General features: G+C 38.1%; 1 long non-coding RNA gene across 1 annotated transcript in view; it reads left to right on the top strand.

The window, feature by feature from the left end:
• The window catches only part of LOC123613763 (uncharacterized), a 173,070-nt gene extending 150,795 nt beyond the window's left edge, over positions 1-22,275 (top strand). Inside the window, exons 2-3 of the long non-coding RNA XR_006721190.2 lie at positions 20,338-20,566; positions 21,878-22,275. This is a non-coding gene — a long non-coding RNA (uncharacterized LOC123613763). The remainder of the gene's footprint in view (positions 1-20,337; positions 20,567-21,877) is intronic.
• The last annotated feature ends 4,376 nt before the right edge of the window (positions 22,276-26,651 follow it).

The following is a 26,651-nucleotide window of genomic DNA, read 5'->3' on the forward strand; positions in this document are numbered from 1 at the left end:
GTTACACCAAACAAAATAAATGTATCTTTTGATATATTACTGGATTCTATTTCCTACTACATTATTTTAATTTTTTCTTCTGTACCCATAAACAGTCTCTAGTTTTCTTTATTTGTTTGGGATATTAAATTATAGCTGGCTTTATAAAATGATTTGGGGACTATATTCGTCATTTTTGTCAGTAGACTGGAACAATGGTCGGAAAACCTATTTTGTGCATTAGAATTAGGGGAGCTTTATAGAAATAATAATGTTCAAGCCTGGTTCCTAGAAATTCTGAGTCAAGTAGTCTGGGACTCACCAGAAAACAATGTTTTAAAATTAAATTAAATTTTTAAAAAACAGCTCCACAAGTGATCCTAGTGAATTTCTAGGACTGAGAAATACCAATGTAGAATCCTTTAAATAACTTGAGAAGATTAAGTACAATTTACCCATTATCTTGTCAATGGGCACTATTTAGTCACCTTCTCAATGTTCTTCTAACATAATTGTTCCATTAAAGTTTCCCATTTCTCTTTGAACGAATTTTAATAAACTTATATCTTATTCTTTATAAGGTTAAGGACAATTTCCTTCTATTTTCATTTTGCTGAGTTTTTTTTTTTATCATGAATGGATGTCCAATTTTGTCAAATGTTTTTTCTGCATCTACTGAGTTGATGATGCAGTTTCATTTCTTTAGTCTGTTAATATGGTGAATTACATTGATTAATTGTGAAATGTTGAACCAGCCTCTCCTTCTTAAGATAAATCCCACTCACTTGTGAGATCCTCCTTATATGTTGCTGGATTCTATTTGTTAATATTATGTTGGGGAGGAAAAAAACAGGAAACTAACCCTTATTGACCATTCTTCATTTTCCTTCCCATGTCTGCTACTGTTTACTTCTCAGATTCTTCATTGCTTCATTGCTTCTTTTTGCTGAAGTATAGTTGTTTTACAATGTTCCATTAGTTGCTGGGGTACAGCATAGTGATTCAATTATATATATATTCCTTTTCATATTCTTTTTCATTGTAGGCTATTACCAGGTATTGAATATAGTTCCCTGTGCTATACAGTAGGACCTTCTTATTTATCTATTTTATATATAATAGTGTTTGCGTATCCCAAACTCCCAGTTTATGCCTCCCATTTCTTTTCCCCCGGTAACCATAAGTTTGTTTTCTATGTCTTTGTGTCTGTTTCTGTTTAGTAAATAAGCCCATTTTTGTCATTTTTTTTAAGATTCCACATATAAGTGACACCATGTGGTATTTTTCTTTCTCTTTCTGGCTTACTTCACTTAGTATGATAATCTCAAAGTCCATCATCCATGTTGCTGCAAATGGCATTATTTCATTCTTTTTTATGACTGAGTAGTATAAAGGCCATTAGAGAAAGATAAAGAAGGACACTATATATTGATAAAAGGAGCAATGCAAGAAGAAGCTATTATATTTGTTAACATAGATGCATCCAATACAGGAGCACCTAAATACATAAAACAAATACTAACAGACATAAAGGGAGAAATTGATGGGAGCACAATAATAGCAGGAGACTTTAATACCCCACTAACTTCATTGCACAGGTTTCCCAGACAGAAAATCAATAAGGCAACAGAGATACTAAATGTCACACTAGAACAGTTAGACTTAATTGATATTTTCAGGACATTACATCCGAAAAAACAGAATATACATTCTTTTCAAGTGCTTCATTGCTTTTTGTAGGTTATTCAGATTTTTATTTGGAATCAGTGGAAACGGTAGGCTGTGGTGGGCTTACTTCATCTTAACCAGAACCAAAAGCCTATCACATTTTTAGTATGTTTTTTGTAAACAGCACATCCAGATTGTTAGCCTGCTTTTGAAAGAGAGAATTCAGTCAAATAACATAAAGCTTACATTCTTGCTTTTATTTGTTTCATTTTATTTTATTAATTTGTACTTCATTTGTTTGTTTTATTTCTATTGTTTAATCCCCATCACCACCACCACCATCTCCTATTATTTAAGAATGCCACTGTAATTTTCTAATCCATAAATATTCACTTCTCCTTTTCTGGAGGTCACAAGCAAGCACCTTTTACTCAACTGTGACATAAGAAGTAAATACCAATTGTTTTCTCCCCAACAAGCCATTGGTCTTTCATTTCTTTACTACTTTCTCTAAAGAAATGCTCTTTGGAACATATTTCCTTTGGACATTCTTTTCCCCTCCCCATATGAGTCTTTTCCCATGTTGTTTTTCTCTCCCATTCCTCTTGTTATGAGCCTAGGTGGTGCAGAGATTTAGTGCTCGGTTTAGTTCCAGATTAGCACTATTTGTTTGCAGTCAGTATGTGCCTTCTGTTTGAGGATCATTGTCTCAGCCCTTGCATTATGTATAATGATTATGGATTTACAAAGATGGGAAAATACTTCTTCCTCGTTTGCCCCTCTCTGTGTCTCTTCATGTTTCCTAACATTGAATTCTCTGTTCTGATTAATTTCATTTTGGTTACAGTCTCTTCTCAAGTATTTTCCTCAGATTTGATGGAAAGATAATATATTCAGTAACCTTTTATGTATTTACAAGCAACTTTTTACATACCAATAAATGAATCTTAGAAATCTAATGAGCAAAAAAAGCCAGACATAAATGAGTACATGCTGGATGAAGTTCAAGAACAAATAAAACTGATATACGTGGTAGTGATTAAAATTATAGTTACTCTGGGGAGAGGAATGAGGAAGCCTACTGGGGCGTTGGAAATGTCTGTTTCTTGTTCTGTCTGATGGTCACATGTGTTTATACATATGTAAAAATCATCAATCTGGATGCTTAAGATGTTTACATTTTACTATATGTGCCCCTATACCTCAAGAAAAAGAAAAAGTTTAAAGGGGATGAAAAATATTAATAAATGAATAGCTTAACTATGGAAGAAAGTTGAAAAAGAGGACCAAGAATAAGACTTTTCCCTATAAAAAGTACCAGACCAAAAACTGTTAGACTCCATTTCTAGCAAAACTCTCAGGAACAAGTATATCTGATTCTATTTAAAATGTTCTGGTTTGTTTTGTTTTTTTTTTTAAGAGAAATGAAATGATTCCCAAATCATTCTGCAACATGAAAAGATGACCTTATGTTTTTGCCCTTAAACTGGCCAGAAAAAAAGGAACATCAAGTACCCACATTCTAAAGAAAGCTGCAAACAGCTGGAGACATCTGGGCTTTTTAAGAGGGACTGAAACTAGTCCTCCTAAACCAGCCCTGCCTCCTTCGGGTGCTGGAATGAGGGAAAAGCTGAAGATTGTTAGCCTCCTCACTCCCCAGCCCCTCCTCATCTCCCTACTTCTCCCCATCCCCCCCACCCACCCCAGGGCCTTTCAGCAACAGGTTCAATTGATCTGGTTGGAAGGAAATAGATTCAAACAATTAAGAACGCACATAGTTGATATCTATGCTGTGAACTCAAGTCATTAGGATCCATAGTTACCCAAATATAATTTCCACCAATGAGTGGTCACTCTGCAAATAAGTCAAGAATCCATGAAAAAATTTTTTGAATTAAAATCTATTCAAAAGCTAGAAATCAATTGGAAAGCATGGCATAACCAAGTGCATGCCGCTCTTGACCACACATTCATGATAAATGTGAATTTTAAGAAAAAGATCAGTGAGGACAAAATCCACTTTGTCAAGCCAGGCTACTCCTCCTATAATAGGAAAAGCATCTTCTGTAACACATTCTTCTTCACTGAGGGCCCACTGTCACCCTTTCTTTTTGATCTCTGTGCAAATGAAGTTTGTGAAGCAGTCATTGCATCTGCTGAAGTCGAGGTCTGTTTCCGTTTCCATTCATCTCCTCATCTCTGGGGTTCTGCATTCAGGCGTACGAAGAGAAAACGCTAATAGAGCAGCAGGCTTTGGTCTGAAATCAGCACTTAGATGATCTGTCCACGTAGAAACAGATCTCTTTGTAAGGTTGAGTGAAGCTGATATAATAATAGACTGGCCTGCTGTGTAGTAGCCATGGAAAGGCAGCTAATGGGACCCACACAGGTTCTGGGAATCCACCAGCAGTTGCAGTGAGAATCTGATGGAAATGCCAGATCTAACTAAGGCACTATAGGTAAATTAACCCAATATGAAAATGTGTGTGTGTGTGTGTGTGTGTGTGTGTGTAGGGAGGCAAAACTAACCATTAACACACACACTGATTTGATCTAGCTAGCTTCTTTTACAAGTTCTAGCACTGTCTAGCAGTCCTGTTTGAAACACACCCCATGTTTCAACCGTACTCCTGGTGAGGGAACAGTTTCCCAGGGTCATGGGGGTGTGTGTATGCCATTAAAACCATTGTTAAATTTTACAAATATTTCCATGCAATTATCAACAGAAATATAATTTTCTGAACAATATCACACAAGTAAACATATCTTGAAAAACACTGCAGAAGTCAAAATGTTCATTTGGAGTCTCCAGTCCTTAGACTTCTCTTTGTGGTTTCCAGCTCACTCAGCATCTTAGGAGCCAAGCAGACATATGTCACAGCTGGAAAGTACCAGAGCAATTTCAGTCTCTCCCCTGCAGGCCAAGGCCAACCTGTGCCTTTGGGCTTTGTCCCTCCTGTCCTGGAAGACAGAAAGATAGAAAGAATGCACAAGGAATGTCTCATTTGGATTCAGGCGGTGAAAGCGATGGTGAGAAGAACCATGCAGTGACTGACCCACCAGCCAATCTAAGTGTGCGTGTGTATAAGAGAGAGAGAGAGAAGGGGATACCTGCTCTGAAAGAAAAGAGCAAATAGTTATTACTAACCTATAAATAACTGATAAATATATATATGATAAATTACAGTAAAGCAAGTCTGCACGTTATTTTTTTGGTAAGATTTGTAACCACTTCCTAAAAGCTTCTTCATTTTTACGAAGAGTAGAGTCTTAGGTTAAATGGAAAAAGATAAACGCTAGGATATGGAATCGTGGGCTTACTGAGCTGATAAGGGAAATGCCCTTCTGGGAGCCTGGGGAAGTTATACTGTATGGTTTTCCCTGAACATGCAACTACTTATTTCAAAGTTTTTCAGAACAGAGGGCTATGTGTGCCTGTCTGGTCCCTGTATAAAGAGTAAGAATATCAGTACAAAATTCAAGTCCTCAGAGCACTCGTGTTAGGCCCTAAAAGGATCAAACATTGAGGCAGTTGATGAGGCTACCAGGGACAATCCAACAGGCTCTAACACATACCCCTGGGGTGGCAATCAGCTCACAAGCCAAAAGAACTTGAATTTGTACAGAGCTGGGGACAATAGGGCAGACTGGGCAGAAGTAGCCATGCAGAGTCTTTGCATCACACTCGACAGTCTCCCCCTCTGAAAGTCTTGGAAACCTAGGGGACATGAAGAACACTAGCTGTCACTCTAGACACTTGGAACTTGGCTCCTCTCCCACATGTATTTCTTCTCTGGTTGCATCAACAGATGTAGGGTTGAGGAAGGACTTTAATGTTAGAAGGAAATTTCCAGGTAGCAGTGAGGGAGCAGAGCCCACCATCCGTGTAACTACCTGTTCTGTCACCTGCAGCTTGCTCTCTGAGGTAAACCACATCCTCCCCAATGCAGCAGGACCAAACTCAGATTCAGCCACGGGTGCCTCTAAGCCACATCGGTAGTGCTGCTTCTTAGTACTGCTTACGAGTCCATCGTGCTGCCCATAATAGGTATTCAGTACATGAGCTGAATGATCGTATCCCGCCTTGTGCCTCGTGGCATTTGTTGTCTCTCCTGTGTGGCTGTATCTTGTTTCCCCAGCAGGATCGTAAACAGGGACAGCACATTGCACCTCACCTGCCTTACAGTTCCTTACAGAGCACCGTGCAGAGTGCTCTGTAGAGACAGTGAGCCCTTAATACGTTCTGGTGCTTGCAAATACATGGGCATTTTCTATTTATGTTTGTTTCTTTATTTCTTTACATTATTCAATACAGTACGGGCCTTTTAAATGTTCGCTTGCAAACAGTGACTGCTAGTATAGCACACCAGCCGCTAAGTGGGATGTCTTCTTTAGTTCTGTTGGAGAGCTGCAAGAGACAGACATAAGATCAATTTTATATGACATTTAGATAATTCATATGCTATTACTGAGAAGAATTAAAAGAAAGAAAGAAAGAAAGAAAGAAAGAAAGAAAGCCAGCCAGAAATACTGTCTAATAGATAATAAAAAATTTTCACTCACTCCTTGTATTTCTCCACTTTCAAGACCACTTACCATTTATTTAGTTCTCTTTTCTGAAGTGTTTCTAAGAAAAAATAAAAGATCTATTCCCCTTGAGGTAGACTGGTTGGAAAGAAGTATTTGAAGGGCAACCCAGCAATATGTGATCTTCTGTAGGTAACAAAACCATCCACCACTTTAAGGAAACACAATATAAACAGATAAAGCAATTTGCAGGTAATTACATGAATTAAAAGATTTTTTTTTCACTTTCCAGGGGAGAATTGCTGCAAGCTTCTATGTTGCATTGAACATAAATTTCAACTTTTAAATTTTGATTTGCATAAAACTTTTTGTAACAGAGGTACACTTATAACAAGAATTTTTTTCGAATCCTATCATAATGAGGAGGAGCCTTAAGGAGACTTCCAGTTCTGGCCACTAATCCAGTAAGACAGCATCTGCATTTGAAAAGGTGATGTCAAACCCCTCTATAGCTGTGACCCATCGGGTCATCAGCCAATCAAAGACTCTGTGTGCAGCTGGGCCTGGTCATTTGTTCTCCCAGATCTTATCAGGCTTCACTCCTTTTCCCATTACAACTCTCCTTTCTCACTTTTAGCCTCGATTTTCCTCAGGTCACAAATACCCAGAATAGAAAGGGGCTTAGCATTCTTCTAATCCACTGACTTTCAAACTCTTTTTTATTTAAATTAAGGAATCCTTTCCTCAAGTGAAGGCTCACCCTGAAACCTAAGATGTAAAACAGATCCACCTGGATGTGCTCTGGTCAGGAGCAGAGCCCCACCAGCAGCCCACCTGCTGCACCGACCTGCCCTTCTGAGATAAGGACCACTCCTTCCATGTACAAATGGAGAAACTGGAGGTTGGGCTCAGTGTTCCTCAGCGAAGGCATTATTGGCATCTGGGGGCAGGAGCAGTCTTTACTATGTAGGATTGACCTTTGCATGGTGGTCCCTTAGCTTCTTAGCTGAGTGCCTGTCATGACCCCTCATCCTTGTGTTGACTAAAGTCAGCTACTGAGAGAGAGTGGTCTGCTTCCACCTAGGCTAAGAGCCATTTGGCTCTGAAGTCATATACCCAAGTTTAGTCAGAGGGCAAGGCCAGCATGAACCCAGATTTCCTGATTCCCTGCCTATTGTTCTTTCCTCTCCAGCACATGGACTTCCTGCCAGCTAGAGTTTGTTCCATCCCTCGCCCATTTTGAGCTATGCCCAAACATCTGGGCCCCCGTCTACCAAAATTCAGCTTCTACTAGCCCGTGAGGCTGCCTTGTACTGCTGCCACTGCTGCTCCTAATATAGAAGCCAGGCAGGCTCCTCCATCTGAGCATGGAGATTAATGTAGAAAAAGAAAAGATACCCCTAGCACCTTCTCAGTTCACAGCGAGCACAAATTTAACTAACTTCTGCCCCATGACCGATGTAGCTTCTCAGTGAGATGTGAATTGCAATTCACTATCCCAGATGAGCTGATTTTTTTTCTTCTCCCGAAATCATACTGTTTAATTCTGGATCATCTATTCTATATAACCTTGATTGTCATAGATGATCTCTTGTCTACTGTCCTTACCAAACAACAAGGGCTTTGGAGCCAGAGAGACCAGGTTTGATCCATTCATCAGCTGTGTGACTTTCTTTCCTTTTTTCTTTCTCTTTTTGCAAGTAGTAAGTAGATTTATTTTGAATGATTTGGCATTTTCTCAGATTTTACAATATGCTTGATACAAATGTAATGCTCGTTTACCTTCCAATCACCGTTTATCTGCCATTCCCCCTCAGTTGGGCAAATGCTGGGAAGATCTTCATGCTACTATATTGCAGAGGCAGACATAGGTCTCAGGTGGGACCTTCAGATACAGTTTTGTGTCCTTGTTTTGATGAGGTCTAAGTGGAATTTGTCTTCTAAGTGGAAAAGTTATAAAGGATAAGTATTCTAAGGTCTATTCAAATTCCCTATATATTCACTTTAGTTAGTGACTTTTTAATTTTATTTATTAATTTATTTAGTCATTTATTTTTACTGAAGTATATAGTCAGTTACAATGCGTCAGTTTCTGGTATACAGCATAATGTCCCAGTTATGCATACATATACATATATTCATTTTCATATTCTTTTTCATGGTTATTGACTTTAACTGCTGCTTTTCTTCTATTGTTTGTGCTTCTTAGATAACAGATATTTCTTCCCTTATACTAAGACAAGTCATGACTCCTTTGCATCTGTTGATTTTAGCTGTGACTTTTTAGAGGACACCTGGCTTTTCTGAGCCTCAGTTTCCTCATCTATAAACTAGGGAGAAGAGAAAATGCACAGAACCCTTGCATGGATTCAGTGTAATAATGCATGTATAGTACGTAGCACTACCAGTTGCTTATTATATGGCTGCTGCCACTGATTATATGATCATTATCATTATTTCCTTGCCTTAGTATAATTTGTTGTGATAAAGTAAATTCCCCTTCAGTAAGTTTTGTAAAGTTGTAACATGGAGGAGGTTGAGCACCTAAATTATAGATTCCCTACTCAGAACTTCCCCTCAGCTTTGAAGCTTGCCTGGTATTGTCGGCCCATTTTTGGAAGAGAGTGGTAGACTCCCCTCTTCTTCCTGTAAGGAGACAGGTAGACATCCCTGTAGTTGTCTGGGAGATCTTATTTCCCACTGATAAAGGGGTCGGCAAATTTCCAGACCTTCTAAAATGGGTTTTTACTAACAGTCTATCAAGTTTCCAGAGGGGACTATCATGTCCGAGACAGCCAGGAGTCTTTTTTTTTAACTGACAGTTTGAGCTATGTGCTTGAAATCATTTCTGACAAGAAAAAAACAGGCTCGAATACAACGAAATCATGGACCATCCGCAGTGGTCTAATTTTCTAACTTCAGAATCTACAAGAGTGTTTAATTATGCCACACACGAGAAGAATTTTCATGGAAGCTGATGTAAATTTTTGTCTTTTGCACTCAGTGCTCAAGAAGCAGTTGAACAATTTCGAAAATCACAGCTATTAAGTCAAACTAAACCAAACACATTGTTCTGAGATATTTGCCAAAAGTTGTTTCAGCATACAATATGCTTCACTGAATCAATTAGTTTTTGCAGAGTTATGTTTGTGCTGAACATTTGTAAGATGCCTGTTTAAAACTGATCCATATGGAGATTCCTCAAAAGACTAGGAATAGACTTACCATATGACCCAGGAATCCCACTCCTGGGCATATATCCAGAGGGAACCCTACTTCAGGATGACATCTGCACCCCAATGTTCATAGCAGCACTATTTACAATAGCCAAGACATGGAAACAGCCTAAATGTCCATCAACAGATGACTGGATAAAGAAGATGTGGTATATTTATACAATGGAATATTATTCAGCCATAAAAACTGACAACATAATGCCATTTGCAGCAACATGGATGCTCCTGGAGAATGCCATTCTAAGTGAAGTAAGCCAGAAAGAGAAAGAAAAATACCATATGAGATCTCTCATATGTGGAATCTAAAAAAAAAAAAAAAAACAAAGCATAAATACAAAACAGAAACAGACTCATAGACATAGAATACAAACTTGTGGTTGCCAAAGGGGCAGTGGGTGGGAAGGGATAGGCTGGGATTTCAAAACTGTAGAATAGATAAGCAAGACTATACTGTATAGCACATGGAAATATATACAAGATCTTATGGTAGCTCACAGAGAAAAAAATGTGACAATGAATATATATGTTCATGTATAACTGAAAAATTGTGCTCTACACTGGAATTTGACACAACATTGTAAAATGATTATAAATCAATAAAAAATGTTAAAAATAAATAAATTTTAAAAAATAAATAAAATTGATCCATATGGTTAGTGTTTTAAATGATATATACAGATGTTAAGTGTATATATGAAAAATGACCCTTTATTGAAAATAGTTAAAACCCAATAAATTATAACAAATTCAACATTACATTCCACGTTGGGATTCTTTTGATAGATCAGATTCAGCAGTTCTTCTTAATAGAAAACTTTCGTGTGTTTCTGAGGAAATCGTAGTGCAGATTTCTTAGCTCTATTTCCTTGCTCTTTTTATTCTCACTGAAACAATAATTATTCAATTAATCTTGTCAACAAGTGGAGGCTGGTTTTATTTCAGTTGTTTACTAATTATTATTGGGTAGATCTTTAGATCCTTGAAAATGTTGTCCAATTGCGACAAGCTACTAATGAAGCAAGACTTGGTTAATTAGGGAATAAGAGCAATTAGCTTGTCAGCAGTTAATTCCAACAGTCCCTGGAGAAATGCTGCATTTAGGGATATGTATCACAGGAGCTATTGACCTCTAAACCTTCCTCCTTTGCTGTCACTGCTGTTTAATGGAAAGTCACTTATTTTGTCAGGCTAATAACTGAGGTAATGAAGTAGCCTATGGCTGCTGCTTGCTACTCTGTTTTTCTCTTGCTAATTTTAGAAAGTTTAAAAATAGATGAATGGGTCTATTTTGGACATCATTAAAAGAGGAAACCCAAGGTGGGACTTTACAGAATCCATTGAGCACCCGCTCACCACCTCCAACATTATCTGGAGCTCATTAGGCTTCACAGAGCTTTCTCTGCCAAAGAAAAGTTGGCTGTGAAAGTTTTAAATTGAAAGACTTTTATGAGCCAAATTAGTTTTGTTTGAGAATTTGATATAAAGGGATGAAGGAGGGTGGTTCTGAAATTCTCATCTCCATGTTTATTGATAAGAGACTGTCTTCAAAAAGTGATGGAATTAGATGGTTCATTTTGTAGCCCCCTCTCACAAAAAAGTGAGAGAGGATGAGGGAGGCTGGAATGGGGGTTACTTATCATAATAGATCTTAGAAAATATCTTAGGACAATTTGACAAGCTTGGCTTTACCAAAGAATAATAATTTAAGCTAAGATAATATGATCTAATCTTAAATCTCCCACTTTCAGTGTAAATTCTGTGCAGAACATTTCCTCCACCTCTAGACAGTGGCTGAATCTGACCGACACTGAGATATTTCACTGAACCAATTTGCTATTTCCTCTCTCCTTATCCCTACGAAAGGCTGGGACAGGAAGGAGTAAGCCTCGCCTCTCAGAGGACAGTTACAGGCCCTGGTCCGTCTACCCCATGGCATGTTTCAGAGCCTCTCTTGCCTCACCTTTATTTGTCTCCTTGGGAGCATTGTGAAAAACTCCTGTAAGCTTAAGCCGTTACGCCAACTACAAAGGATATAAAAGGAACATGAAAGTGGAAACGAAAATGAAGGCAACTAATCTTATCTCATCATGTAGTTTTCCTGAAGTTGTCACCAGTATTAAAGGTAACAGTGTTGACTTTGTTGGAATTCAGAGTGCCTAATAAGTAGTACTCCCTTTTTCCCTCCTGAGTTCTGAACCAAATAAGAAATAAGACAAAAGGTCAGGTGGATAAGAACTCATATTACCTTCATTTTAAGTTGATAAAGTTTAATTCAGAGTTTACTGCATTCTCAAGGGAAATTACCTCAATATTTTAAAGAAACAACATTTAATACTTTTAAGACATCATATTAGAGAACGTAGTTGTTGTAAGAATATGGCCTCTATCACAGACAGGCAGGCTTCCTAATAGAACTAAACCCACCCAGTGTCTGGATCATACCACGTGGGAAGACTGCCCACATGAACCAAGGAGCAGAGCAGATGTGCTCCTGCTGGTGGCTGGACACTTGGAGAAGAAAGAGTAGGCTTTCCTGTTCACTTTCTCTTTTTTAATTAATTAATTACTTTTTTATGACATAGAGTTGTTTTACAATGTTGTGTTAATTTCTAGTGGACAGGATAGTGATTCTGTTTTATATATGTATTCCTTTTCACATTCTTCTTCATTATAGACCACCATAAGATATTGAATATAATTCCCTGTCCTATACAGCAGGACCTTGCTGTTCATCTATTTTATGTACAGTAGTAGTTAGTATCTGCAACTCCCAAACTCCCAATGTATCCCTCCAGCTTCTCTTTCCAAACTCAGTTGATCAGATTAAGGCACTCCTCCTCAAGGGGCCAGTAAGGAGGGGGCAGAAATACAGGTGTGTTTCCCGAGTAAGATTCCCTCCGTTGGAAGAGGGAAGGGCTCTTTCTTCTAACAGATGTTATAGACGTAGGATTCTCATATGATGACATTTTGGTGATTCATTAAGAAATTAAGAGTACAGTAAAACTGAATTAAACCACATTAATCTAAAAATTAAGGTGATTTACAACTTTGATGTTGTCAATGAACAAAGAATCTATAAAGCGAATTAGCATTGTCTGTAGAATTTGTGAAGGAGCATTTTGATTCCTAAAGAGATGTACTAATTTGAAGTCATTTCAAAGTACTCACTCCAGCTGAAAAAGGACCATGCTAATTATACAATATTGTTATCTGTTAAAGTAACTCATAAGTATTTTGTTCTTACCAAAACAGTTAAAATGCCGAACAAACCTAACTCGGTTATTTTATTTTACTTCTTGATATGCATATATCCTACCAAAATGCTCAACCTTCAGCTTACTGATGTGTAAAGACTGAAAGGAAAAGAAACTCTGGGTTGCCCCATCTTTCCCTTTCCTTGTATGCCATCATTTTCAACATAAGTGATTGGCTGACATAGTGGAGCAGGGTGGTAATATGAATAAGAGAAGATATGATAGGGTTCCCAGTTGTTTTCATTTCTTAGGATACTATTGCCTTTTTCCTGTTTATGAAACAAATTCTGTCTTTAACAGAAAGTGTGGGGGCATACCCCCAACTCATAGCCTCAGCTACTCAGTCCTGGAGTTCGCTGAGCTCCCATGCATCATGAGTCCACTGGAGTCCTGTGCTGGTGGACTCTGTAGGCCCTGTGAATGCCATCTGCAGATGGGACAGCTGGGAGTAGTGGGACTTACATTGCACATACGTCCTCTGCTCAGATGCATGCTTTATTGTCCCATCAAACCTCATGGAATGAAACACAAGTTCAAAGATAAAATTAAAAATCTCAAAACAGAGACAGCAGAGAAATAAACCAAGTGTGGGCAGTTCTGACTGAGCACAGAGCCCTGTGCAGCGGCACAGGTCACATGCCTATGAAGCCAGCCCTGGCCAGAGGGTTGGATGTAAGGGAATCTGGGCCACAGATCAGCAGCAAGGAAGGCTGAATTCCAGGATAGTGAACTGAGAGGGAGGAGCAGGTGGTGGAACAACCCTTTATTCTTGTTTTAAGCAATGGCTTTCACTTTTGCTGGACCTTGCACCAACAGAACAATCGGCTGTAGGCTATTGCCAACAACAGTGTTAGCGGTGACTTACTCCTCAATAAATAAAAAATAATTCTTCTCAAGTTGTTATTTAGAGTTTTGTGGACTCAATTTACTCTTTGTGCTAAAATTACGTTCCTCTATGCACAGAAGTATGTGAGTTTTTGCTGCATTTTTGCGGGCATCTGGCAACAACCAGTCTGGTTAAATAAAAGTTTATTATAATTTTTCAACTGATTTAGTAAAACTGGTATAAATGTGTAGCTTTGATAAATTGAACAGCTTTCAAAATCCTTTAAACTCATTACACTTGTGACCACTTTAGAGTTTACAAAGTACTTTTACCTACTGAATCCCCATTTAACCCCCATAACAGCCCTGTGAGGTAGAATAGGCAGATATTATTATCCCTGTGCATGGGCATGTTTACCAGACCTATGAATTGGATTGCGTGAACCTACATCCCTCCATGGCCTCAGCTGATTGGAAAGGTGGAAGCACTTAATGCAAGGAAATCAGACAATAAGCTAGACAATGAATGACCTAGTGTGACCAGACTCTAAAAGATGAACTGGGCCAATTGGAAGTATCTCTTAGCAGAGGTAAGGTAATTTGTCCAATACAGACCTCTTTATACAGCTCATACTGAGTCTCAACATTACTAAAATAGATCTGTTGAGACATTTTCTCAAATTGCCCCTTTCTCGTCTTTTCCATCTTAGTAAAAGGCACTTCTATCCACTTATTTGTTCAGCCAAAACCCTAGGAGGCATCCTTGAGTCCTCCTCTTCCCTCTATCCAATCTCTTAGCAAGCTCTGCCAATTCTATTGATGGCTTTGGTCTATCTGCTTCTTTTCATCACTGCTTCCCAAGTTACAGTCTGGCCCAAGCTACAGTCATCTCTTGCCTAACTTTGCAATAGCCTCAAAGCTGGTCTCTCTGCTTCCATTCTTGCCCCTATTATAATTCATTCTCCACACAGTAGCCATTGTGAACTTTATAAAACGTAAATCAAACCATGTCATTTCTATACTTAAACATTTTTAGAGGTTCTTCAGAGTTCAAGAGCTTATTGCCCTGATTTGCAAGACTTTGCACGGTCTGGAATTTCTATCCCTTTCCAACCTGCCTCATACCAATCCCTTTAGCTTCACTGGCCTTCTGTTAGTACTTGGAATCCATCAAACTCTCTCTACCTCAGGGACTTTGCACTAGCTAGTCTTGCTGCCTAGAATATTCTGCCTTCAACTCTTTGCGATGTTTATTTTAAAATCATTTTAAATTTAAACATCATGTTTACAGGGAGGACCTTCATTTATCACTCCATCTGAAGTGATTTCCAACCCTAGTTACTCTCTATCCAGTTTCTATTATTTCCCATCATAGGTCCTATCACAATCTGTCTTATTTATTGATATCTTTGCCTGTTTACTGACCTTTTCTCTCATCAAAATGTAAGTTTTATTAGGGCAGGAAACTTACCTAAATTGTTTATTGCTGTATCCCTGGCACATGGAACAGTACCTGGAACATAATGGGCGCTGTATAATTTTTATTTAAATGAAGAATAGAGAGGAAGTCAGATGGACATATTAAAGTTGCTGATATACTTGATATAGGGGCAACTTGAAATATTCTGAAGACTATGAACAAGCAGAGGAAATAAAAATTATTCAAAAGCAAAGGAGAAAGGAGACATGAAAATAATTGCAGAAATAAGCCAAAATCTGAAAGAATGAGTACAGGCCCTAGAGCTGTCTCCAGTGAGAACTGTGTCCCAGTTCTTAACTCAGGACAGGAGTATCTGGACAATAAACTCCTTCTGTCAGACACTGACAAGTTCCCAAGCTTTTTAAATTAGAAAACTGAAGGTAATTCTGCAGTCTTGTCTTCTACCACTGTGGTTTTCACCGAGGTTCCTTTAGCTACAAGTAACAGATACAGAATTCAAGCTAGTGGGAATAAAAACTGGACTTTTATTGACTCATAAAACTAGGAAGTCTGGGGACATGGCTGATTTCAGCTTGACTGGACCCAGAAGCTCAACTTGTCATTTTTTCTCTCTCTCTCCTTTCTCTCTCTCTCCATTTCTCTCTCTGGATAGATAGATGATAGAAAGACAGACAAACAGATAGATAAAGATATAAATATTCATCCCTGTTTCTTAAATTTGCTTTCTTCAGTGCTATGAATTCATTCTCCAACAAGTTCTCACCTTTTGTAGGAAAACACAACCATAGTCACACCCAAACTCACATTCTTACAACTATTCATTAGTAGGAAGAGATACTGTCTCCCAGTGTCCTTAAGTGAATTTCACAGGACAATTATTCTGACTCAATTAGTGTAGATCCAACTAACAATGAATTTTCTGAAGAAAGAAAGAAAGAAAGAAAGAAAGAAAGAAAGAAAGAAAGAAAGAAAGAAAGAAAGAAAGAAAAGGATTCCACTTACAATATCATCAAAAACAATAAAATACTCAGGAATAAATTTAAATAAGTAGATGAAAGATTTATACTCTGAAAACTGAAAGAAATTGATGAAAAAAGTCTAATAAGATACAAATAATTGGAAAGATATTTCATGTTCATGGATTGAAAGAATGAATATTGTTAACATGGCAATACTACCAAAAGCCATTCATAGGTTCAGTGCAATCCCTATCAAGATTTCAATTGACGTTGTTTACAGAAGTAGGAAAAAACAGTTCTAAAATTTATATGGAATCACAAAAGATTCCAAATAATCAGGAAATCCTGAGAAGGAAGAGCAAAACAGGAGGTGTCACACTTCCTGATTTCAAGCTATAATATAAAGCTGTAGCCATCAAAACAGTATGGCACTGGCATAAAAACAGACCAATAGACCAACTGAATAGGATTGAGAGCCCAGAAATAAACCCAAGGTGACTGGTCAACTAATATTTGACAAGAAAGCCAAAAATACTCAGTGGAGAAAAGGCAGTCTTTTCAATAAATGATGCTGGGATAATTGAATATTCACATGTGAAAGAATGAAACTTGACCCCTATCTTATACAACACATAAAAATTAACCTGAAATGGATTAAAGACTTAAATGTAAGAGCTGCAGCCATGAAAGTCCTAGAAGAAAACATGGGACTAAATCTCCTTGACATGAGTCTGGGTAATATTTTTTTAGATCTGACACCTAAAGCACAAGCAACAAAATAAAAAATAAACAAATGAAACTTCATCAAACTAAAAAAGCTTCTGCACAGCAAAATAAACTATCAACAAAGTGAAAAGACAACCTGCAGAATGGGAGAAAGTATTTGCAAACCATACATCTGAAAGGGGTCTAATATCCAGAATATATAAGGAATTCTTACAACTCAACAACAAAAAGGCAAAAAAAAAAATCAATTTTAAAATGGGCAAAGGAACTGAACAGACATTACTCCAAAGAAGATATGCAAATGGCCAGATAAGCACATGAAAAGATGCTCAACATCATTAATCATTAGAGAAATGCAAATCAAAACCACGATGAAATATGACTTTACACCCACTAGGATGGCTATAACCAAAAAACCATGAAATAACAAGTGTTGGTGAGGATGAACCTTGCTGGTGGGAATGTGAAATGGTTCAACTGCTGTGGAAAACACTTCGATGATTTCTCACACAGTTGAACATAGAATTGCTATAAGATCAATTAATTCCACTCCTAGGTTAACACCCAAAAGAATTGAAATCAGGTACTCAAACAAAGACATGTACAAGCAAGTTCACAGCAGCATTAATCAAAATAACCAAAAGCTGGAAACAGCTCAAATAGCCATCAACTGATGAATGGATAAACAAATTGTGGTATATATAGGGAATAGAATATTATTTGGCCATAAAAATGAAATCCTGATACATGCTGTAATGTGGTTAAACCTAGAAAACATGCCAAGTAGAAGCCAGACATGAAAGATCACATATCATATGATTCCATGTATGTGAAATATCAGAACAGTTAAGTCAGTTGAGACAGAAAGGAGATTGGTGGTTGCCAGGGGCTGAGAGAAGAGAAAAATTGGGAGCAGATTTCCTTTTAGGGTGAAGAAAATATTTTGGAACTAGATAAAGGTAGCAGTTGCACAATATTGTGTTAAATGCCACTCAAGTATTAATTTTTAAGCAGTTAACTTTACCTTATGTAAATCTCATTTCAAAAAAATGTGAAAACAAAATGATTATGCCCATGCAAATATTAGCATTACAGCCTTTTCTAATGAATCTCTTCTATTTTATACTCCCAAAGCATATGTGTCCACCTTCATAGCATGCTATTCCATGGGTTCTATTTTATTTATATACATATGTACTACAGGGGTCAGTAAATTATGGCCCACAGGCCAACTATGGCTCACTGCTTGTTTTTGTGTGGCCCACAAGTGAATAGTGTTTAAGTTTTTAAATGGTTGAAAACAATCAAGGCAAGAATAATATTTTGTAATGCATGAAAAGAATGTGAAATTCAAACATGTGTCCATTCATAAATTTTTATTAGAACATGGTGACTCATTCTTTTGTGTATTGTCTGTGGCTGTTTTCATTCTATAGTAGCAGAGTTAGGTAGCTGTAAGAGAGATTACATGGCCTGCAAAAATGAAAATATTTACCATCTGCATCTTCACAGAAAACATTGTTGACCTTTGATCTGTATTAGATGGTAAGCTTCTAAAGGGAAGAAATCGCTCAAGTTCCCAGCCTGATGATTTATATATTCAAGAGTTTTGATAAGTGTCACTTACTTTAACACCACTGTAAATTTTTTAGTATTCAGTTGTGTGCCACAGGATTCCTTCTTCTATATGCTAATAAAATTGAAAGCACTAATTTTTTTATATTTCTACAAAGTTTGACACTTACCTAGTTTGATATTTAGCATATCAATTCTACAAAAGATTTTTTTAACAGGAGCTCCATGCTGCAATAAGAATTTATCATACCCAAAAAGAGATGTAATTTTGCAGTCTTTTAAAAAATATATAAAATAGATGTTCATGTTGAAATCTTGAAAATTACACTAATGTACCATTCAGACATTAGATGTCAGTACATAAAACTGCGTTAGTTTTCTAGCACAAAAATAAGTTAAGGATTAAAAAGTTCTGATCCCTGGCATTGCATTTCTTGAGGATAAATTCAAAAATAATGTAACAGTTTTTTAAAACTCCCATATTTAATATTTAATTTATTGGGAGAAATAGAATTCTGTCATCAGTCTTACAGAGGAGAATATAGATAAAGATGTAAACACAAAATATTCCTAGAGTAGATTTGGGAGAAAAAAGAAGCAAAAATAACACAGATACAACATCTTTTTCCTTGATTTTAGGTGACAAATGAGCCAGAATCTTTGTAAGATAAAATGATACTAAACAGAAATCATTTAAGTTTCTCAGGCATATTTCAGGCAAAATTTCTTCTTTCTCTGACTTTTAATATCTTTCATTACTTACAACTCTCTGTTTTGTTTAGAAGATTGTCTGAGTTGCATGCAACTGTTGATATAATCAATTGAGCAATCGATTTAGTAACATGGATGTTGAGTAACGAGTAGCCTATTGGGAGTCCAGAGATCTCAACACGAAGCCAAGGGACCTTGAGGCTATTCTTTTATCTTTCAGCATCCGTCATGGAGAAGGTGACTCCATGGTTTCTGAAGGTCTTCCATTCTGACTTCCTGGGCAGTTAAATAACAGGTTAAATTTAATTTTTACATTTGTGATTGACAAGTTGTCAACAGATTTAGGTGCATCACATTTTTATAGTAATATATAGATTTGGGCCTTTGTATTTCTTCTCTCTCAAGTTACTATATGCATCTACTAGTGTAGTAGCCCTGTATTTAACAGGGCAATATTAAAGAGTTTTCAAAGGGTAAAAAATCTATATAAATGTAAATTATTATTATCAAATAAAATTACACAGTGTTAGGGCTAGAAAGTTACGGAGTTCACCTACGTGGCTTCTTCATTTCACAGATGAGAAAACTGGATGAGATCCAGAGAAAGGAAGTGCTGGAGTTATGAGCTTTCCATTATTCCCTGTTGCCCCATTTACAGAAAGGAATTGCATTCCAAATCCTTGCTGTTCTTGCAATATTTGCCTGTACTGGCTTCCTTTATTATAATGTTTTTCAGGCAATATTCTATTTTCTCACACTCTTACTTTTTTATTCCCATGGCTTGATTTCAACCTAGTCTCTGTGTCTGCAAAACATTGCATTCTCTGTTGGGTTTATCAAACAGTTTTATCTAAGTTGTGTATTTATATTTCATCCAAGCATGAGAAGTATATGGCTCATTAGAATTTAGGGCTAATAACATAAGATGAAGAAAAAGAAACAGATGAAATATGGGAAAAATTTTTGCCTTATCTCTACCATTTTGATGTCAGATTATTCTTCAAAACTATGGTTTTATAAAGGGGCATAAATTAATCTGGCAAATTATATCTTGTGAACCAAAAAGTCAGCAATAGTGGTAAGATACTTCTGGCAAAAGTCCATTCACTCAGTCATTCAGCAAACATTTCTGGAGCCCTATAAATAGCCCTAACCCTGCCTAAAATGAACAGATTAATGAGTCTCTTCCTTTCTAGGGAGAAATTTAAGTATTGATCATAATAACTCAATTTATTGAGTCCTTACTGTGTGCCATGCCCTGTGAAGTATCTTACATGAATTCTCTCTTTGATCTTTACAACAATATATTATATCCTATTATACTACATTGATGTCAAGGTTAAATGAGACCCCTGATGAAGCTTCTAGGACTTTGCCCAGAGCATGTTAGAGTCTTACAAAACACTCATTTCCTCTGTCCTCCTCTTATTCCACAGGGAACATCACCATCTTTCCATCTAGAAAATATCTTCCAGATAGTAGTGGATTCCCAGAGCTGAAAGAGTGATGCAGCCAAAAGAGCCTGCTAACTGAACGTAATAAATAGCCCCAGATCCAAACTGCAGCTTAGAGGAGCAGAAGGAAGCTCAGCTGAAGGTGGACGTGGAAGATGCTCCTCCGAGGGAGCCAGGGACGGTGGGCACAAGAGCTGCCTGGAGATGGGAGGTAAACATAGAGATTCTCCCCTAAAGGTTCAGACAAGAAGGGCTCTGCTTAGTCATGTAAAGGCTTTTGCAGTTGGGAGAGGCCTGGCTCCAAGGAACACACTGAAGGAAGTGTGGGCAGAGGCACAAATGACAGATTGGAGCCTGTCTCATGATGCCCCAGCCTAGAGCCTCCAGAGCATGGCTTCCAGAACCACAACAGAACAACACTTTCCACAGAGATGGGGAGGAAGTTGCTAGAACAAACACTGTTCTGAAACTTGCCCCAAATCTGAACCTCATCAAACCCCAATGTTTTCCTGAGGTTAGAAAAGGCCTGGCTTAGCATTTTTAAAACAATATCTATTTGCCTTTTGTCTCCCGTTTGCAGCCAGAAGTGGAAGTCTAAAAACCCATTAAAAACTTTGGGTTTTATCTTGTATTTATTTCTTTACTATATGCTTTGCCCAGCCAAACCAGAAAATGCTGGGACGGCACAAGCCCTTTCTCCTGAGATATCCAGATCAAAGTCGTTTCGAACTGCCTTGGCTAAGCAACTGAATTTTTCCATTCTTATCCAAACCGATGCTTCAATCCCTTGCAATTTACTCATACACATCCACCTTCTCAAGTGTTCTGAGGCATTTCCTTCAGCACACACGTTGGCCTTCAAAGGGTAACAAGCAATTTTGTGCTGGCAAAAGCTGTATTTTCAAGTTTGTACCCCCATACCATCATCTAACAAAGAGAACACGAGCTTCTGGCAACTTGGTCGACTCTCTATAAATTCCATACAGAGTGAAAATACAGGAAAATATAGGAAAGGCAACATTAAAGACTTTCTTGCATAGAGATGTATTATTTTCAGTGTATCCTGCACTTCTCAATTATCCTTCTCCTTAAGTATAGAAGTCACTTTGGCCAAGTAAAATTTTAAGGCAGCTCATGCCACTCAACCAGCAAATTTAATGGAAAATGGGTCTTGCTCCTCTTGTAAGGCCTTAGAGAGATGTCCCTTGGGGGGTCATCCAAATTAGCCCTATCAGAAAAGTTACACTTTGGTTGGGTAACCCACAATTTACATTTTTCACTCTATAAGTCACCCTTATTCTAAATGACTTTGATCCATAGTTACATCACCTTTCAGGAAATTATAATGTATTGCATGCCACAATCTAAATTTTGTCTTCATTCAAAAAAAAATTCAGTTTACCTATCGTAGATTTTGCTGTGGGAGTTCTTACCTTGATTTTCATTTTCTCATGGGATACGACCCAAACCAGAGTTTTCTTACCGAAAAATCAACACTCAGGGAACTCTACCTTTTCAATAGGATGAAGAACATCTGTGACGCTGCCCTACTCAAAGCTGCTGAGAAGACATCATATTAACACCTGTCCTTGCCTGTGGCCTGTGTTAGCCTCAGCTCCTCTTTGGACGGATACTAAGGTATTTCTTCAAGGACTTTATACAACCTTGGCCATTCCAGCCTGTGTAGTTGAAAACATATTCATTAGTACAATCTTTTCTAATGCCAAATGAAAACCATGTTTATGATCAGATAGATGAACTTCTAAGGTCAGCATCCCTGTCTCAATTACTGATGTTTCCAAAATATACAAGGGACTCTTTAGTTCTATAAACCTCCACCTGCTTCTTCCTTTCATGTAATTCACCTTTGTTCAGTTATTTTGCACCACCCCTGGAGTGTTTTCAAATATATTTCAAACTCCCAAGCAACCCCATTTCAGCTGATTGGCTTCAGAGAACTCTAATGCCGGCCAGGCATTTCACTGCAACCCCATTTAGACTCAGCAGGAAGAGTAGATTTAAAAGGCAGATTACGTTTTTAGCTTTTTAAAAACTGCTTTATTAGAGAGGCTAAAAGCCACAGTGGTGGTAAGCTGAATTCTTTTGAAATACAAGTGACTTCAAGACATCTAGAGAGCAGTTCCTTGCCTGTGGGGCTCCTCCCTATGGGTTTCAATGATGGCAGAGACCAGCTGGCTCCAGGCATTATTCTTAAGGATCCTTGTGGCTCCACAACAGAATCCATAAAAGCACCAAAGAGGTTTCATTTAAGGGTTGGAGACCTTTAAATCGCAGCTCACCAAGATTCTTCCCCCTCCACTCCTGGTAGGCCATTTTGTGTGAAAGGGTTGGCTGCATACTGGCCTCCACTAATTGTAGAGGTTGGCCAAGGGACAGTAGGTAGAGAACCACGGTGAGGATGTGAAAAGCCACTGTGAGAAGAAGGAGAATATCTGCAGGCCTGATTCCTACGGCAGGTAGCTAGGAGTCTAAATGGATGCACGGATGGATGAATAGATTGTTAGATAGGCAGACAAACAGGCTGGCAGATAAGTAAATGGAGGCCATAGTGGTAGCTACTACATCACATGTCATCTTAAAACTACAAGTTATCAATGCCTCCTCTCACTTATTTGGGGCTCTGTTTGAAGTGCCTCAGGAACTGCTTGTAAAGTGGTTGAGGGCCCATGAAAGGAGGTGAGAGTAATGAGATTTCTGGAGAGTCAGTGAGATTCCATCGGGAGAGCTTTGTTTTGAGGTTTTGAGATGAGGTGAACACTACCGGGTTCCGAGAATTTATGGAGAAAGTGCACTAAGCAGCAGGCTGGATCCTATTTAAAGATAAGTTACAGGCTTAAACCAGAGCACTAACTAATCACAGAGGGCAAACACATGGCATCCGTGCTGCCTCCCACTCTTTGTGTGGCCAAAGAGAACATCAGCGATTAATCATAACTCCTGTGCCAAGCCCAGACACAGCCTTAGCGTCCTGCTCAGCAGGCTGCTGCAATCCATATTCCTAAAGATGTAAATGGATCAGTTTAGGACCCCGCACAAATTCCCATGGTGGGGGCAAACAGGTGACAGAACTGAGTGGAGCCAGCTGGATGGGGACGAGCAGAATGTCCCAGGTAGGTCCCATCTGAGCAGGGCAGCAGGTATTCAGCTTCAGATGTTACCCAACAGGAAACTGGGACCCATGCCACCAGATTTTTCAAGAGTAAATAGAAATTTAATTTTTAAATGTTGGATCCAAAAAGAGGGGGTGGGAAATGAATGGTTACGTGGGCCAAACAAAATACATATGCAGAAAAAAATAAGATTACAGTACATCGGTGGGCTAGTGTAGCCTCCAGGTTAGAGGAATTAAAGGAAGGTTCCATTTTGCTCTTATCTTGCCTGAACTACCTTGCTACCATCTGCAGCTTAAAAACAAAAGAAAACCATCTCACCAGGGCTTGAAGAGGGCATGTGACAAATTGCAGAAAATTATAGGCAGCGCTTTGTGGTTGCTGATCTCCCCCGGGTTACACACTAGCAGAGTCCTGAAAAAATAGGCAAACTTCAAAGATCAAAGTTTCCATGGCTGCAGAGGGGACCTTTCAACCAGCTTGCTTTTGTCCGGATCCTCCCCCACCCCAACCCCTTTTTGTCAATCACAAAGCCGTTGTCTTGAAGCTCAGACTCTGATACTGTCAGAGGCTAATGACAATGTCAGGCGTTTGCTCCTTGCTTATTTCAGCCTTCCAACCCTCTCGGTCTTGGTCTCCCTTTGGGCTGTTTACACACAATTTCCTTCTGGGTGGAACTTTGTTTTTCCTTTCCTTCTTTTGAGGCTGTTGTTTTTTCTTAAAATAGGAGGTCATTTCAGGCAGAAATGTGTTTTCGTCTCCTTGCTTCCTCTACGGCTGGGACTGGGGCCCTTTTGGAAAGAAGGAAATTTCCACTTTGTTTACAAGGAGGGATTGGTTTTCTTTGGATATCCCATTAATTTGCTGGGTAGGGAGTTTGGAGTTCCTTGGATTATCTAAGGAAATCAGGAAAGTTATTTTAAAGGCATTTGTTTGATTTGTTTTTAACGTTATACATTCTACTGTTCTTACTCTTTTCTCAAACTAGTTCACATTTTTCCAATGAGTCTAAGCTTCCTGTATGTCTGTCCCTACATTTCAGCTCTCTACATTGTCTTCCCAAGATCTTTCAGCTTTAGTTGTCAATCTGGGTAATTTGACCAACATTCTGGACCAATTCCAGCATGAGTCATAGTTTTATACTCTGGGTTGGAAAAGTAATTTTCCCTATCCCTTTAAAATGCAGCCATGACCCATTACTGTTACTGAAAAAGACAGACTTGATCATGCATACCTTTCTCCACCCCATCCTCGCATCTTCACAGGCTACATCTGTCAAGCAATCCATCACCCACCTCAAATAATGTCAATATGCACCCAGGTGGGTGTAGACTGTTCTAGGCACTATTAAGAGTTTACCCTGGACCTCTGGGAGAATACATTCTAAGATAGAACATTAACTGAAAAAAGTTTCTAAGCATTCCAAAGCCAAACAAAATAAAATGGCTCTAGGTAACGAGTCATTGTGATGACTTTGGTAGATCTGATGCAAAAGAAATATTAATTTTAAGATAATTTATTCAAGGCTACTTCCAATATGTGATTTATTTGAAGGACCATGTTCAGTGACAAATAAAACTCAGAAACCTCGATTAAATGGATTCAAGCCATCAGATCTCAATTTAATTGTCCAGTATCATTCCATTCCATAAATGCTTATGTTTATTCTAACCCTGAGAGCAAAAGTAAATAATGGAAAATAAGACAGGCGAGAAGAAGGATTGAGATCTGGAAATATGTGACCAAAGCAGCTAAGGATGGAGGTTAGGACCGTGGATTTGGAGCCAGGCGGATTGAGATGGTTTCTCAGCCACAGTGGTACTAGCTCAGTGGCCTAAGGCAAATTACTCACTGTGTCTATTCAATTTTCTCATCTGTAAAATAAGGATAATAATAGTACCTGCTTCATAAAGTTGTTGTGAATTAATATATTAAAGACAGTAAGTCCTCATCACCACCAACGCAGAAATAATACTAACTTTATAGGGAACTTACTCTGCATCAGGCACTGCCTTTACTTGAATAACTCTATGAAGTAGGCGTTATGATTGTTATCCTTATTTTACAGATGAGGAAATCAGGGACTCAGAGAAGTAAAGTAACTTATCCAGGGCCACAGAACTACTAAGCAACCAAGCCAGATGCCAACTCAAGTGAACTGGCATTGAGCCTAAGTGCTTACCCACCCACTATGTAACCTTTATCACTTACATCTTTTTAACGTGTAATGAGTCTTCATTACTCCAGGTGATGTCCTAAGGTTATTTCTTCCTTAACTCAACTTTTTATGTTTCCTATGACTGCATAAACAGTGGTGTACACCAAACAGAGATGTTCAAACTGTCAATTCTGTTCTCCATAAAATAATCTCTCTCTCTCTCTCACACACACACACACACACACATACACACAGATCTGGTTATCCTCACTGGACCCTACTTCCTAAATCAAAGGGAGTAAATGATATATTTGAAAAATATTATCTACAGTAGAAAAAAAGAAAGGGATTTCTAATGCTTTTGCTTTTTAGTCAACCAAGAATAAGTTATGTAAAATCTCTTGTTCCCCTTAGCATTCTGGTTAACTGAGATTTTTCTGTACAACAAAATGGATACACATGTTTAAAATTAGAGCCAAATAGCTTCAATTCCAAAAGGTACAAACTGCTCTAATTTCTAGTTTCTAAAGAAGCAAACATTTTACAGTAAATTATTGATGAAAGTCCAATTTTCATTGTTCTGAACAATGAAATTTGAAGAATTGGGAAGAGTGGGAGAGTGTGACATCAGAAACAGAAATATGAAACAGGGCCAGAAGTTTGTCACAGCACATATTCTAATAATCAAGAAATTAAACATCACAGGATATGTTTGCATGCTTATAACAGTATACTGTCCTCAAGTATAGCTTACATTTTATTTTATATTTTGCTTTATCATGTACGACCTCATTTGATTTCCACAGGAGAAGTAATATTTAATATTAGGTGAGGAGAGAGTAGGAAGAGTGCCAATTCATTTTATGTAGGAGGAAACTGAGGCTCAGAGATCCAATGGCTTGACCTAGGTCACACAGCTGGTTACTTGCAGAGCCAGGACTTAACATTTCCTGCTATTTCTGCTAAATCGTGACTCCCACTGGCACTTTTGCTGAGCGTAGTTTGAC

Source organism: Camelus bactrianus, chromosome 7 (assembly GCF_048773025.1).
Source record: "Camelus bactrianus isolate YW-2024 breed Bactrian camel chromosome 7, ASM4877302v1, whole genome shotgun sequence".
Classification (NCBI taxonomy): domain Eukaryota; kingdom Metazoa; phylum Chordata; class Mammalia; order Artiodactyla; family Camelidae; genus Camelus; species Camelus bactrianus.